Here is a 12,655-nt window from a genome sequence, read left to right on the forward strand (position 1 = left end):
ATTAGAAACTAATAGAATATTGTATGTTAGCTATATTTTAATAAAAAATCTTAAAAAAACAAAGTCACCCCAATAAATTTTAATAAAAGTATAAATAAAATAAAAGTAAAGTTTTTTTTTAATGCATTCAGTACCTCTTGTATTTTTCACTTAATTACTCTACTGGTAAATTGTTCTCTGCCCCTTTCTTTTTCATGGCTGCACAGTATTTCACTGATTTAACCAGTCCTTTATGGCCATTCAAGTTGTTTCTAATCTATTACCACTAAACATTTTTGTACAAAGGTCCCTGCAAAAATCTGTGAGCATACCTGGAAGATAAATTTCTAGAAGTAGCACTGCACACACAGGGTATATACATTTAAAAATTTGAGAGACATCAACAACTTCCCTTCCAAAGAGGTTGAGCTAACCCTTGTAGCAGTAGTGTATGAGAGAGCACGTCTGTCTGCACTCTTGCCCAAACTACATTATTAAACTCTTAGAACTTTGCCAATTGGGTATGTGAAAATGGTATCTTGCTTACAATTTTAAATTATGAGTGAGACAGAACCTATTTCTACATATTTATAAGCCATGTGAGCTTGTTTTTCTCTGTAGTCTGCCTCACTGTGTCCTTTGACCATTTAAAAAATTCTTTTATTTTTTATTTATTTAAATTTATTGGGGTGACAATTGTTAGTGAAATTACATAGATTTCAGGTGTACAATTCTGTATTACGTCATCTATAAATCCCATTGTGTATGCACCACCCAGAGACAGTTCTCCTTCCATCACCATATAATTGATTTCTTTTATTTATTTGTAAGTACTTGGTCCATTTCATCTGTGCTGTAACATTTATGTGTACACAGTTGTTTATTGTATTCCCTTATTATTCTTTTGATGTCTGCATTGTTAATTTGTGTCTTCTCTATTTTTTTTGGTCAGTGTTGCTAGAAATTTGTCAATTTTACTCTGTTCTTCAAAGAATCATCTCTTTGTTTCATTAGTTTTCTCTGTTGTATTTCTGTTTCCAGTTCATTGGTTTCAGTTCTTATAGTTATTATTTCTTTCCTCCTGCTTGATTTGGGTTTATTTTGCTATTCTTTTTCTTGGTTCAGGGCAGAGGCTTAGATGACTGATTTGAGAGTTTCCTTCTTTTCCACTGTATGCATTTAGTGGTATAACTTTCTCTCTCAGTACTTCTTGAACTGTGTCCCACAAAATTTGATATGTTGTATTTTCATCTTCACTTAGTTCAATATATATTTTTATTTCCCTTGAGCTGCTTCTTTAAATATGGGTTATTTAGAAGTGTGTTGTTTAGCTTCCTAGTGTGTAGAGATTTTCCTGTTATTATGTTATTGGTGTCTAGTTTGAGTTTATTGTAGTCAGAGAACACACTCCATGTGATTTCAATTCTTTTAAAATTGTTGAGGTTTGTTTTATTACCCAGGATATGGGCTATTTTGGTATATGTTCTGGGGCACTTGAAAGGTATGTGTATTTTGTTGTTTTGGGGTGGAGTGTGGCGTGTTTTACAAATGTTGATTAGATCCTTTTGGTTGATTTTGTTGAGTTCTATGTTTACCCTGATTTTCTGTCTATTTGTTCTATCAATTGTTGAAAGAACAGTTTTCAAGTCTCCAGATACTTGTACTTCTCTATTTCTCCTTTCAGTTTTACCAGTTTTTGCTTCACATGTCTTGCAGCTCTGATGTTTGGTGCTTACATACTTATGGTTGACTCTTTTATCATTATGTGATGTTCCTCTCTGTTTCTCATAATTTTCTTTGCTCTGAAGTCTCTTTGCATGATTTTAATATAGCAATTCTTGCTTTGTATTGATTAATGTTTGTATGATACATCTTTTTCCATCCTTTCACTTTCAACCGCCTATATTATGTTTGAAGAGAGTTTGTTGTAGACAGCATATAGTTAAGTCATGTGTTAAAATATACTTTGTCAATCTCTGTCTCATAATTGGTGTGTTTAGACTATTTACATTTAATATAATTGATATAGTAGGGCTTAAGTCTGTCATTTTATTTTTTCTTCGTTCTCTTTGTTTTTCATTTCTCTATTTTTCTTTGTCCTGTCTTCCCACAGTTACTTGAACAATTTTTAGAATTCCATTTTCATTTATCAATAGTGTTTTGAGTATATCTCTTTGTATAGTTGTGTGTGTGTGTGTGTGTGTGTGTGTGTTTCTCTAGGTATTACATTATATATACATATCATCATTTTAATAGTTCAAGTGAAGTGTAGAAACTTAGTTCTCTTTACATCCTTTACCTTCCCTCATTTATAATATAATTGTCTTAAATGTTTCCTCTACATACATTTAGAACACCATGAGGGTTATAATTTTTGCTTCAATTGTCAAACAAAATTTAGAAAACTCAGGAAGGAAAATCTATTTTATTTAACCATATTTTTGCTTACCATTTTCTCCCTTCCTGATGTTTCTAGATTCCTTCTTTTATCATTTCCTTTCTGTTTAGAGAACTTCTTTTAGCCATTCTTTTAGAGTAGGTCTACCTGCAATAAGTTCTCTTAGTTTTTCTTCAAGTGAGAATGTCTCAATTTCCTCTTCATTCTTGAAAAATATTTTCACTGGATATAAAATTCTGGGTTGGGGTGGCCAGTTAGCTCAGTTGGTTAGATCCTGGTGCTAATAACACCAAGGTTGCCAGTTTGATCCCGACATGGGCCATTGTGAGCTGCACCCTCCTTAAAAAAAAAAAAAAATTCTGGATTGGCAGTTCTTTCCTTTCAGCACTTGAAATACGAGGTCTGACGATTAAATTCTCAAACTTGCCATCATGCGCTTACATTGGCAGCACTGTTCAAACAGCTCGGTAAGGTTTCATAACCTTGGTATATCAGTGTCTCACAGCTGTGTTTGTGTCAACATGTGGTGATGTCTTGCTGAGTGGTGTTTATTATTGTTGCTGCATGTTTTTGTGTACTGTTGTAAGAATGTCTGAGCTTGAATTAGAGCAATGAACAAACACTAAATTTATTGTTAAACTTGGCAAGAGTGGAAATGAAAAAAGGGACATGTTAGTCCAAGTTTATGGGAACAATGCCCATATGAAGAAAACGCAGTGTACAAATGGATTAAATGTTTTTCTGAGGGGAGAGAATGCATCACTGAAGAAGAGAGGTCAGGGCGGCCAGTAATGAGCAGAACTGATGAAAACATTGCAAACATTTGTCGAGTTGTGTGTCAAAATCGTCACCTCACTGTGAGAAGCATACCAGAGTAAGTAAACATCGATAGAGAAACAGGAAAATCTTAACTCAAAATCTTGGCATGAGAAAGGTGTGTGCAAAAATGCTCCCTACGGAGCTCACCAATGAACAAACTCAAAGGAGAGTCGAAGTTTGCCAAGAACTTTAGGAGAGGCAAGACTATCTTGGGGGCCATGTTATCACTGGTGATGAAACATGGTTATACCAATACGACCCTGAAACAAAGCGTTAAAGTGCACAATAGAAGTCAGCCAATTCTCCCACACCAAAAATGTTCCATCAGTCCAAATCAAGAGTCAAAATGATATTGCTAAACTTTTTTGATATCAAAGGGATTATTCATTATGATTTGTACCAACTGGACAAACAGTTAACCAAGTTTATTATTTGGAAGTGCTGAAAAGGCTGCATGAAAAAGTTAGATGACCTCGGGCGGACGGGTGGCTCATTTGGTTAGAGTGTCTCCTCTCAACCACAAGGTTGCCTGTTCGACTCCTGCAAGGGATGGTGGGCTGCACCCCCTGCAACTAACAACAACAACTGGACCTGGAGCTGAGCTGTGCCCTCCACAACTAAGATTGAAAGGACAACAACTTGACTTGGAAAAAATCCTGGAAGTACACACTGTTCCCCAATAAAGTCCTGTTCCCTTCCCCCTCCACCCCCAAAAAAAGTTAGACAACCTGAACTTTTCGCCAACAATTCATGGCTCTTGCATCATGACAATGCACCAGTTCACATGGCACTGTCTGTGAGGGAGTTTTTAGCCAGTCAACAAATAACTGTATTGGAACACCCTCCCTACTCACCTGATCTGTCCCCCAATGACTTCTTTCTTTACTTGAAGATAAAGGAAATATTGATGACATTCAGAACATCAAGGGTAATAGGACATCAGCTCTGATGGCCATTCCAGAAAAAAGAGTTCCAAAACTGCTTGGAGGGGTGGACTAGGCGCTGGTGTCGGTGTATAGCTTCCCAAGGGGAGTACTTTGAAGGTGACCATAATGATATTCAGCAGTGAGGTATGTAGCATTTTTCGAGGATTAGTTCATGAATGTAGTTGTCAGACCTCATATACACACACGTGTGTGTGTGTGTGTGTGTGTGTGTGTATAACATTATTTTATATTAGTTTCAGGTGTACAGTGCAGTGGTTAGACATTTATATAATTTAAGGAGTGGTCCCCCCTATAAGTCTAATACCCATCTGACACTATATATGTTTTTACAGTGATATTGACTCTATTTCCCATAGTGTAGTTCACATCCCTGTGACTATTTTGTGACTACCAATTTCTACTTCTTAATCCCTTCACCTTTCTCCCCCATTCTCCCAACCACCCTCTGATCTAGCAATCATCAATTTGTTCTCTGTATCTGTGAGTCTATTTCTGTTTTGTTTGTTTGGTTATTCTGTTCTTTAGATTTCTCATATAAGTGAGATCATACGGTACTTGTCTTTCTAGTCTGACTTATTTCACTTAACGTAATATCCTCTAGGTCCATCCATGTTGTTGCAAACGGTAAGATTTCATTCTTTTTTTATGGCAGAGTAACACTCCATTGTATAAGTGTATGACAATTTCTTTATACAATCATCTACTGATGGGCATTTGGGTTGTTTTCATATTTTGGCTATTGTGAAGAGTGCTGCAGTGAACATAGGGGTGCATATATTTTTTCAAATTAGTGTTCTGGATTTCTTTAGATAAATACCCAGGAGTGGAATTGCTGGTTCATAAGGTAATTCTATTTTTAATTTTTTGAGGACTTCCATACTGTTTTCCATACTGGCTGTACCAATTTACAATCCCACCAACAGTGCACAATAATTCCCTGTTCTTCACATCCTTGCCAACACTTATTGTTTGTGGATTTATTGATGATAGCCATTCTGACAGGAGTGAGGTGATATCTATTGTGGTTTCTATTTGCATTTCTCTGATGGTTGGTGATGTTGAGCCTTTTTCCACATGTCTATTGGCCATCTGTATATTATATTTGGAGAAATATCTATTCAGGTCCTCTGCCCATTTTTTAATTGGACTGCTTGTTGTTTGGTGTTGAGGTGTATGAGTTGTTATTTAAAAAAATAAAATTTGGATATTAGCACCATATAAGATGTGTCATTGGCAAATATCCGTTCAGTAGGATGTCTTTTTGTTTTGTTGATGGTTTCCTTTGCTATGAAAAAAATTTTTAGTTCAATGTAGTCCCACTTGTTTATTTTCTTCTTTTGTTTGCCCAAGGAGCTATATATCAGTAAAAATATTACTAAGGGTAATGTCTGAGAGTTTACTTCCTGCATTTTCTTCTAGGAGTTTTATGGTTTTGGGTCTTACATTTAAGTCTTTATTCCATTTTGAGTTTATTCTTGTATATAGCATAAGAAAGTAGTCCAGTTTCATTTTTTTTCATCTATCTGTCCAGTTTTCCCGCACCATTTATTGAATACACTGTCTTTACCCCAATGTAAGTCTTGTTTCCTTTGTCAAAGATTAAATAACCATATATGCCTGGATTTATCTCTGGGGTCTCAGTTCAGTTCCATTGATCTATCTGTCTGTTTTTACGCCAATATCATATTGTTTTGATTACTATGGTCTTGTAGTATAATTTGATATCAGGTATGGTGATACCTCCACCTTTATTCTTCTTTTTCAGGATTGCTCTGGCTATTCGGGGTCTTTTATGGTTCCATATAAATTTTAGGTTTATTTGTTATAGCACTGGTATTTGATGTGGATTGCATTGAATCTGCATATTGCTTTGGGTGGTATGGACATTTTAATTTTTCCTATCCACGAGTATGGTATATGTTTCCATTAATTTGTATCTTCTTTAATTTGCCTCTTGTAATTTTCTGAGTACAGGGCTTTTACTTCCTTGGTTAAATTTATTTCTAAGTATTTTTTAAAATGCAAAATGTAAATGGGATTGTCATCTTTATTTCTCTTTCTGACAGCTTGTTATTGGTGTATAAAAATGCAACCAATTTCTGAATATTGATTTTCTATCCTGCTACTTTACTAAATACATTTATCAGTTCTAATAGGTTTTATTTGTGTGTGTGGAATCTTTGTGGTTCTCTGTATATAGTATCATGTCATCTGCAAATAATGATAGATTTACTTCTTCCTTTCCCATTTGGATGCCTTTTATTTCTTTTTCTTGTCTGATTGCTATGGCTAGGACTTCCAGTACTCTGTTGAATAAAAGTGGTGAGCATGGGCATCCTTGTCTTGTTTCTGATCCTAAGGAGAATGCTTTCGCTTTTCCCCATTGAGTATGATATTAGCGGTGGGTTTGTCATATACAACCTATATTATGTTGAGCTATGTTCCTTTTATTCCCACTTTGCTGAGAGTTTTTATCATAATTGATACTGGATTTTCTCAAATGATTTTTCTGCAGCTATTGATATGAATATATAATTTTTATTTTTCATTTTGTTTATGTGGTGTATCAAGTTAATTGATTTATTGATATTGCACCAACCCTGCATACCAGGAATGAATCCCACTTGATTGTGTTGTATGTTCTTTTCAGTGTATTGCTGAATTCAGTTTGCTAATATTTTGTTGAGGATTTTTGTATCTATGTTCATTAGGGATGTTGGCCTATAGTTTTTTTTTTTGTAATGTCTTTGTCTGGTTTTGGAATCAGGGTAATGTTAGCCTTGTAGAATGAGACTGGGAGACTTCCTTCCTTTTGGATCTTTTGAGAAGAGTAAGTGTTAATTATTTTTTGAATGTTTGGTAAAATGCAGCTGTGAAGCCATCTGGTCCAGGATTTTTGTTTGTTGGGAGCTTGTTGATTACTGATTCAATTTTGTTATTAGTAATTGGTCTGTTCAGATTTTCTGTTTGTTTTTTATTCAGCCTTGGAAGATTGTACATCTCTAGGAATTTATTCAGTTTTTCCAGATTGTCCATTTTTTTGGTGTATAGTTGCTCATAGTATTTTCTTATTTTTTCATTTTTATTTATTTTTTTGTATTTCTGTGGTGTCCACTGTCACTTCTTCTCTTTCATTTCTGATTTTATTTATTTGGGTCCCCTCTCTCTTTTTCTTGAGTCTGATTAAAGATTTGTCAATTTTGTTTATCTTTATAAAAAACCCAGCTCTTGATTTCACTGATCTTTTGTATTGTTTTTTAAGCCTCTATGTCATTTATTTCTGCTCTGATCTTTATTATTTCTTTCCTTGTCCTCATTTTGGGCTTTGCATGCTGCTCTTTTTCTAGTTTCTTTAGGTGTAAAGTTATATTGTTTAGTTGAGATTTTTCTTCTTTCTTTATGTTGGCCTGCATAGCTATGAATTTTCATCATAGGACTGCTTTTACTGTGTCCCATAGATTTTGGTCATTGTATTTTCATTTTCGTTTGTCTCAAGATATCTTTTGATTTCTTCCTTGATCTCGTTGTTGACCCATTCATTATTTAGTAGTATAGTATTAAGCCTCCATGTGTTTATATGTTTTTCAGTTTTTTCTTATAATTGATTTCTAGTTTCATACCATTGTGGTCAGGGAAGGTGCTTGATATGATTTCAGTCTTCTGAAATTTATTGAGACTTGTTTTGGGCTTAACATGTGTTCTATCTTGGAAAATGTTCCATGTGCATTTGAAAAGAATGTATATTCTGCTGCTTCAGGGTGAAATGTTCAAAAAATATATCAATTAAATCCAGCTCATCCAGTGTATTATTTAAGGCCACTGTTTCCGTGTTGATTTTCTGTCTGGAAGATCCTGTCTATTGGTGTCAGTGGGGTGTTGAAGTCCCTTACTATGATTGTTTTATTGTTGATCTCTTCCTTTATGTCAGTCAATATTTGTTTTATATATTTAGGTGCTCCTATGTTGGGTGCATAAATATTTGCTAGGGTGATCTCTTCTTGTTGGACTGATCTGTTTATTATTATATAATATCCTTCTTTGTCTCTTATTATAGTCTTTGTTTTAAAATCTATTTTGGCTGATATATGTATTGCTATCCCAGTTTTTTTCTCATTTCCATTTGCTTGAACTATCTTTTTCCATCCCTTTATTTTCAGTCTATGTGTGTCTTTTGATCTGAGGTGAATCTCTCATAGACAGCATATGCATGGGTCTTGTTTTCTTATCCATTCAGCTACCCTATGTCTTTTGATTGGAGCATTTAATCTATTTACATTTAAAGTGATTATTGATAGATACATAGTTACTGCCATTTTATTATTCATATTTTTGGTCTTTATTTTTTTGTTTTGATCTTCATTTTGTTTGTTTTCTCCTTTTTTTTTTTTAGCTTAAAGTCTTTTTAACATTTCTTTGGATAATGGCTTGGTGGTAATGAATTATTTTTTAGCTTTTTCTTCTCTGGGAAGCTCTTTATCTCTCCTTCAGTTTTCAATAATGGCCTTTCTGGGTAGAGTAGTCTTGTTGTAAGCACTTGTTTTTCATCACTTTGAATATTTCCTGCTATTCCCTTCTGGGCTGCAATACTTTTCTTGAGAAATCATCTGACAGTCTTATGGGAACTCCCTTGTAGGTAACTAACTGCTTTCCTCAGGCTGCTTTTAGGATTCTTTCTTTATCTTTAAGCCTTGGCATTTTAATTATGATATGTCTTGGTATTGGCCTCTTTGGGTTCATCTTTTTTGGGACTTTCTGTGCTACCTGGGCTTGTAAATCTATTTTCTTCATCAGGGTAGGGAAGGTTTCCATCATTATTTCTTTAAATAAGTTTTCAATTCCTCTCTCTTTTCTCCTTCTGGTACCCCTATGATGTGAATGTTTTTATGCTTGATATTGTCCCAGAAGCCCCTTAAAGTATCCTCATTTTTTTGGATTTTTTTTTCTTTTTGCTGTTCTTATTGGGTGTTTTCTCTACATTAACTTCTAAATTGCTGATTTGATCTTCTGCTTCATGTCATCTACTCTTGATGCCCTCTAATGTATCCTTCATTTCAGTTGTGTATTCATTATTTCTGACTGGTTCTTCTTTATATTTTCTGCCTCCATTTTGGTTTCCTATCTCTTTTTTGAAGTTCTCCCTGAGATTATTAAGCATTCTTATAACCAGTGTTTTGAACTCTGCATCTGGTAAATTGCTTGTCTCCATTTTGTTTTTTCTGGAGCTTTGTTCTGTTCTTTTGTTTGGGATTTGTTTCTTTGTCCCCCAATTTTGGCAGCCTCCCCTCCCTGTGTTTGCTTTTGTGTATGAGGTAGGGCTGCTATGTCTCCCAGTCTTAGAGTGGCCTTATGTAGTAGGTGTGCTGTGGGGCTCAATGGTGCAGTCTTCCTGGTCACCTGAGCTAGGTACTCCAGCTATGTCCCTTGTGTGTGCCCTCCTGGTGTTGTTGAGCCTTGGTTGCTGTTTGCATGTCAGTGGGAGTGATTGACTTTTGGGCTGATTGGTTGTGAGGACTGGCCATGACTACACTGGAGGAGCTGCTGTGCAGGGGCTGACCCTACAGAGCAAGATTCGCTTTAACAGGTTTCTGGTCCTTGCCCTGTCTACCGTTTGTGTGTGTAGTTCTTGGAGGCAGCCAGTTGATTCTCCATCTTGGTCTAAAACTGGCCACTGGGTGTGCTGGCCCCAGGGCCTCCTGGGAGGGGGCCTACTGCAGGCCAAGTTCAGCTGCAGCCTGTGCCCTGCCCAGAGCCACCTGGCATGAGCCACAAACAAATCCACAAATGACTACCACCTACACTGGGCTTGGAGGTGACTCAAGAGACCAGTCTGCAAACTGAGGTCCCCTGCTGCTAGTACAAGGCTGTGGCTGCTCAGCAAGAGGTATGGGACATGTGGAAGCCAGATGCAGCTTGCTTGGGTTTTGTGAACCTTGGAGAGATTTTATTAAAGTCCGCTGTATGAGCCAAGACAGGCCATTTATGTGGAAAATTCTGTAAGCTGCTTGCATGTACCCAAAAGTTGGATGGTGTGGGGTCTCAGGGAATCACCAGGGTGGGGCAGACCAAAAGTGTTAACCATGTTGATAGAGATTCAAATATGGCGACCACCTGAGTCTGCATGCCGGGAGCGAGGAAGGCTCAACAAAGGAACAATGGATTTTGCCGATACTTCTGTTTAGTAGAAATCTGTCCCTCCAACCGTTGCACTGTAGCCAGACAACTCAGTTCCTTCCTGCATGATCCTGGTGTCTTTTGGGCTGTTGCCCCAGCACTGGAGCTCAGAGTGAGTGAGTAAGTAAGTCTGTATGCGGATTCTTTAAGAGGAATGCCTGGGACTCCAGTCGCTCTCCATCTCACCCAACCACACTCTTCACTGGTCTTCTCACAGCCAGAAGTTAGAGGTATTTCTCTGCCTGGCACTGGAATCCTGGGCTGGGGAGCCTGGTATGGGGCTGGGATCCCTTGCTCCTCTCTTTGGGGGGGACCTCCACAACAGAGATATCCCTCCGAATTTTTAACAGTCACACATGGGAGTGGGGCCAGCCCATTTTATGTGTCTACCCCTCCTTCAATTCTTGAGGTGGCTTCTTCTATATGTCTTTAGTTGTAGTACTTCTGTTCAGCTAGATTTCAGGTGATCGTCAATCATGGTTATTCTGTAATTTAGTTGTAATTTTGAAGTGTTCATGAGACAAGGCAAGCACAGCACTCACCTACTCTGCCATCTTTATTGGAAATCCTTAAGCAACTTCATCTTAAGCTGATTTTCTCTTCTGTAAAATGAAGATAGCAATAGCATAGACTTCAACTTTTTTTTGTGTGAAGATTAAATGCATTAATATATGTAGAGAACTTAGCATGGTGCTTGACACATAATAAGCACTCAGTAAATATTAGACCTTACTGCTAATATTTTGCACTGTCATGAACAGGGTTGCTGTGGTCATGTGGTGGCAGCTGGAGGCCAGGACAAATGTAGAAAGCAGTTACTTGGAATTTCTTCAGCAGCCCAGTTTGTTGATGCAGTGTTAAATTAAAGCCCATTAATTCATTGTGAAAACAAGCCTTCCAAATGGCCTGGAATTTGCAGCTTCTACTGAATTAATGCTGCATGGCACCACTTTATTTTAGAAATAATGAATGCTAACTCAACAGTGAAGAAAACCCCTGCTGCTGTGTTCACTGGGTGGCCAAGCCGTTGGCTGCTGGTGTCACCTGCTCCCTGGCTGGAAGCTGCTGTGTGTTTTCCCGGCAGGGACTCAGCCTAAGGCCACATACCCAGCACATACTGAGGATGCTAAGTGGGCACAAATGTGTTGCTGGTGGTGAACAGGTGGTGGAGACAAGACTGGTGCCTGATTGAGCTGGTTCTGTGCCATCTCAGGGAACATACACAGCAGTTCTGTGAAGATGCATAGGGGAGGTTCTGGGGGAGAGGCTAGGAGAGTCCTTGTCAGGGCCAGGAGCTGCCCTTGGCTGGCTAGGGTCAGGGGTCTGTCTAGGGTAGGAGTTGGGGGAGTGTCTGCAGAGGGTTGATCTGCCTCCATTTGTCATTAGTCCTATGCTTTATCATAGAATCACATAGCTCAGGGACAATGATGTGTCAAAATGGACCCAAACTAAGTACACAGAGGGAACGAGGATCTAGTCTATTTGCTGACTTCACATGAGAGTCATTTCACAATGGACAAATGATGCCAAAAGACCTCTGATTTCAATAGAGCTGCCTACTGTGACTCCTAAAAAAATAACTCAAGTCAGACTGTCATAGCTGAAAGTGACTTCAAAATTCAAAAATCCTTTAGTTCAATTGCCCAAGTTAAAAAATGTATAATTAAAAAATTTTTAAATCAATGTTATATATAATTTAAAGAGCCTGATAGGTGTATGAATTTTGTTACTAGAAACAGTCCTTCTTTCTTTTCTTCTATCCCCAGAGGCAACAGTTTTTTACTTTTCAGTCCATTATTTTGGTATTTATCTCTTATCTTTAAATATGGAGCTTGTAGCTAATTCTTGATTTTTCAGTTTTAGGCACTATCTACTGGTTTCCCACTGTGGATGATAAGAATTTAGTGCTCTCACCTTTTTCATTGCTGCCCCATTCCCTGTCGTCCCAACGGATTGTATGATTTGGGTGAGATCTCTCTGTAATATTCACATTATAAGGCCTCTGTAAGTATCTGTACAACAGGATTATGAATGTCCTATGTGTACTTTTCCCTTCTTGCCAAACCTTTTGTCTTCCACACAGTTAATAATTGTCTTGGGTTTTTCATTTCATTGGTTTTCTATGGACTTTTCACCAACCCAATTGCAAACTCAAAATCTCTTCTCACGGTGCTCAGACATATTGGATATTCTGAGCTGTGAATTCTCTCAGCCTGCTGCTAGGTTGTTACCTGGGACCTTCTGTTACATTATCCTGGCTATTCTCTCTGCCTCTGTCCCGTGTGGGATTTCTGTCTCCTCCATCCTGTATTTCTCTTCTCTGTTTTACTCCCTTGTTGGC

Source organism: Rhinolophus ferrumequinum, chromosome 21, assembly GCF_004115265.2.
Source record: "Rhinolophus ferrumequinum isolate MPI-CBG mRhiFer1 chromosome 21, mRhiFer1_v1.p, whole genome shotgun sequence".
NCBI classification, from domain to species: domain Eukaryota; kingdom Metazoa; phylum Chordata; class Mammalia; order Chiroptera; family Rhinolophidae; genus Rhinolophus; species Rhinolophus ferrumequinum.